This window comes from Pteropus vampyrus, unplaced genomic scaffold, assembly GCF_000151845.1.
Source record: "Pteropus vampyrus isolate Shadow unplaced genomic scaffold, Pvam_2.0 Scaffold826, whole genome shotgun sequence".
NCBI lineage: Eukaryota > Metazoa > Chordata > Mammalia > Chiroptera > Pteropodidae > Pteropus > Pteropus vampyrus.
In genome coordinates this window covers 146,652-151,399 of record NW_011889607.1, presented here as the reverse complement: position 1 = coordinate 151,399, position 4,748 = coordinate 146,652, and positions in this window count along the sequence as shown.

Genomic DNA, 4,748 nt, shown 5'->3' with positions numbered 1-4,748 from the left:
ACGTGGAGCATCTTTTCATACACTTACTTGCCATCATCTTTGGTGAAGTGTCTATTCAGATGTTTTGCCTAATTTTAAACCGGTTGTTTATTTTCTTACTGTTGAGTTTTAAGAGTTCTTTCTATATTTTGGATAACAGTCTTTAATCAGATCTTTTTCAAAGATTTGCTCCGATAAACTTTTCTATAACAAAGCTGTGGCTTAGATTCCTGCCTGCTTTCTGTTGCAGGTTATAGATCTTTGAAAAAATGTTGTGTTCAGGGGCTAACCAGTGGTGCCAAGAATTAAATAGTACTTTTCACTGCTAAAACAAGCGTTTAAAAATAAACATCTAAAGCAGCAGCAGGTTTTTGTTGTTTATTGTAGAGCTGAATTGAGTACTAACAATTGAATATTCGAATACTACACTTTTGAAATCTGGACTTAAAGTACAGATACTAATAGAGTAATGCTATTCCCAGAGGCTTCTGACCCAGGAAAAAGATCCAGGAGTTTTTTTTTGTTTGTTTTGTTTTTTTTTGCCAAACATTAAGTTACCATTAGTAAACTTACTAATGGCCACCATGCCCTAAGAGTTCTTGTAACAGTAGCACATATGGATGGAAACAGAATTTGTTAAAATGATACTTTGTCAAGGGTGCTGCCAACCTGTTTTTTGCCCACTTTGCATTTTGCTTACAGTGTAATCTTCAAAAAGATGCCTTCAATCCAGATAGTTATATATACTAATACTTAAAAGGAAGGGATTCTTTACCTTGCAAATGTATAAAGACAATAACAGAATTTATTGAGAATGTCTGAGCTTATATTCTAGAAAGAGCAGTCTATACATTTTTGTCAGTTTCATCACCAGACTCAACCTTGCACCTGGCTCAGTCATCATGTAAAAAGCAAGATCCACACAGCAGCCGTGATTCCAGGAAATCACTCCATTTGCTTGTAACCTGCTTGTGTTTGTTTCCTTCTCCCTCATTTCTAGACCCGTTTCCAAAAACTGGTTTGGTGTCCTTCAGACCAAACTATCCTTGCGCACTGATTAGATTGGTACAAATTCTTGTTCTACCTCGGCACTATGAGCTTGTGCAGGTTACCTAATATCTCTCAGCCCATTTTTATATTTGCAAAATGGGGATCGTGGCCATATCGAAAGGCATCTAGAAGGATTGAGTCTCAGTTGCCCACAGAGGGAACCTACTGGTTAATGTACTCTGTACATTATAATGCATTCTGCACTCAGCTTCCTTCCATTCTCTGTCTCACTTTCCTACTTCAATAGGTGCTTCTTGGAATCACCTCACAAAATATGTGCAGTTCTCATCTCAGGTCCCGCTTCTGGTGTAAACCAAACTAAGACTACACTCCTACTGCCTGTGTGACATTTCTTGCTCAAGCATTAATCTCAAAGAAGCTTAGCAGACCCTACCCGCTAGGTCAGCTCTTGACTCTAAAATGTGCGTTTGTTAGTTTCAAATATACTTTATGTATATAGTTATAATCATAGACAATGGGGTTCTTATGAAAGCTTTCATTAAGGAGCTGGTGAAAATCATACAAATGCTTTATCTACTTCAAATCTACTGAAACATTTTTTTCAAATTATAAAGATTTTAAAAAACTAAAGTATATCACAAACTCAGTGACTGTGATGTTGTGATATAATAAATATACATTTGGTCTTTGTCCCAGTTCTTGGCACACAGCTTCTAAAACTCTTGTCACTTTCTAAGTGACAAGAACAATAGGAACATCTTCCATTATAATATTTGTGTGTTTTTTGCCCCCAGCTTCTGAAATAGGTGAAAAGAGCATTATTTTTATTATAATATTTGGCTTTTAATCCCCCAGTTAAAGATAGCCCTGAAGTGATCAGATGAAACAAGCTTAACCAGCTCCTTTCAATCACTCTTGTTTATGTTAATAAGGCAATTCTTAAAAAGCCCTAGAGATGTGGGGCTGGTTACCAGGAGAACCAACCCCATGATTAGGTGAGGATTTTTCAGCCCCACCCTTCGACCTCTGAGGAGGAAGGAGTGGGTGGTGGTGGAGGTTAAGTTAATCACAGTGACCAATGACTTAATTAATAATGTGTATTATAATGAAGACTCTATAAAAACCCAAACCAAAGGAGTTGGAGAGCTTCTAGGATATGAACAACATATCTGTGTGTTGGGAGGGTGGTACACTCCAAGCTCCACAATAACAGAAGCTCCTATGTTGGGACCCTTCCAGACCTCACCCTATGTATTTTTTCATCTAGTTGTTCATTTATTTTCTTTAATATATCCTTTATAATAAATCAGTAATAGTGAGTAAACTGTTTCCCTGGTTTCTGTGAGTCATTCTAGCAAATTATCAAACTTGAGAAGGGGGTCATGGGAACCCCTAATTTATAGCCAGTCAGAAGTACAGGTGACAACTCGGAACTCTTTTTTGATTAGCATCTAAAGTGGGAGCACTTAACCTGTGGGGTCTGTGCTGCTTCCAGGCAGTTAATTTTAGGACTGAGTTAAATTGCAGGACACCCAGCCAGTGTCTACCGAGAACTGGAGAATTGCTTAGAGTGAAAACCATACATCCAGTGTCAGCAGTATTGAGTGTTGTGGGTCCCAGGCCTGGCTGGGAATAGGACCTTAGATTTAGAATGTTACATTAATGTAGTAGGGAGCCTGCGCCCAGCTCATGTAGCACGATTCAGCTTGTGTCAGAATGCCACTATTGTTCTCTGACATATGTGGAGCCCATGCAGTCCCCTAGCAGACAGAAGCGCACTTCCCACAATAAAGTTGGTGCCTGCCGTTTCATTCTCATGTCGGCCCCTGGTGCATTCTTCCAATTGGGCATCTCACCACCGAAACCTTCCCTTCTCGATCAACTCGGTGCTAACAAGTGTAGAGATGAAATGGTGTGTTTTCTTTTAATGACTTATCACAAAGTGAACACACTCATGTAACCTTAACTCAAAGCAAGAAATAGAGTATTGCCAGCTTGTCAGAATTGGCATGGCCCTTGTGGTTCCTCCTAATTATTGCTCTCCTTCTCTTCCCTAAAGATAACCACCATGTCTCATTATATGTTAGCTGTGTCTGTTTTTGAACTTTTTTTAATAAATGAAATAAAATATTTTTTTATTAAATTTATTGGGGTGACATTCGTTAATAATTGACTCAAGGGTATAATTCTGTAATACATCATCTATATAGCAGTGTGTGCTCACCATCTAAAGTCTAGTCTCCTTCTATTACCATATATTTGACCTCTTTTACTCTCTTAAACCTCCCCCGACCCTCCTTTCCCTCTGTCTGTGTCTAATTTTAACAGCTTTATTGAGATATAATTCATATATAATACATCTTAAATGTGCAATTTGAATTTTTAGCATATTCTCCTTAGGAAGGAATTACTCTACATTCCTTCCTAAGCTCTCCTCTCCTTTCCCCCAGCACCAATATACTTCTGTTTCTATATTTGTCTATTCAAGACATTTAATATAAATGCATATATGCCAAAAAAAAAAAAAGGCTGAAAAATCAGTGAGCTTAAGTGTCCATCTTAAAGTGTTATAAAAAGAGAAAATTAAATCTAAACATAGTAAAATGAAGAAAATAATAAAGATTGGAGCAGGAATTAAATAAAAAGGAAACAAATAGAATTATCTAAGGCAAATCCTGGTTCTTTGAAAAGGTTATTAATATTGAAATGATCTTGATAAAACTAATAAAATAGAAAAGCTAGATAAGCAATATAAGATTGAAGAAGGGAACAGCACTATACATAAAAACAGATATTAAAAAGCTAAGAGGATATTATAAACAAATTCATGACAACAATAGTTTGTTCCTTTTTATTCTTTGTAGTATTCCATGGTGTGGATATATCACTGTTTGTTTAACCATTAACCTGTTTAAGGAATCTGGGCTGATTCCATTTTGGGACTATTACAAATAAAGCTGCTATAAATGTCCTGTACAGGTTTTTAGGTGAATATATGTTTATATTTCTATGGGATAAATGCCTTGGAGTTCAACTGTTGGGCCATACAGTAATGGTATGTTTAGTTTTGAAGGAAACTGCTAAACTGTCTTCCACAGTGGCTGTGCCATTTTACATTCCTACCAGGAATAAATGATAGATCTAGTTCTCTACATCTTTACCAGCATTTGGTGCTGTCATTATTTATTAAATTTTAGCCATTATGTCAGGTGTGCAAATAAATTTCTAAAATATTTCATCTAGATTGTTAGTGTTTTTGAAGGATAAGTTAATCTGCAACCTATTAAACCTCTATAACTTGTACTGATTCAGGTTTTTGAGGGATAGGACCCAGGCATCTAGGTATTTAAAAGTCTTCACTAGTGAATCTGTTTGCAGCCAAGATTATGAAGACACCTTGAATTCAGAAGACCTAAGCTTCAAGGGAAAAGTCATCCTTCGAAGAAATAGCCATATCCAATGATGCGAATGTCATAGACAACAAAAATATGTGGTAGGCTGTAGAGCTGAATGACAGACAGTTCAGAAATATAAACAAGGGTTCTATGACCCTGGAAAATAATAACATTTTTTTGGAAAATATTTTTTAAATTTTTGAAAATTCAAAATAGATTAATTTTTTGAAGATCTACTAAGATCAAAAATAATTTTAAATTTGAATATCGAGTAATAAATGGTTACTTAGAGCTATGAAGAATTCTTTATCAACAAGAAAGAAACAAAGAAAAAAGAAAGGCAGGAAAGACAGAAAGAAAGAA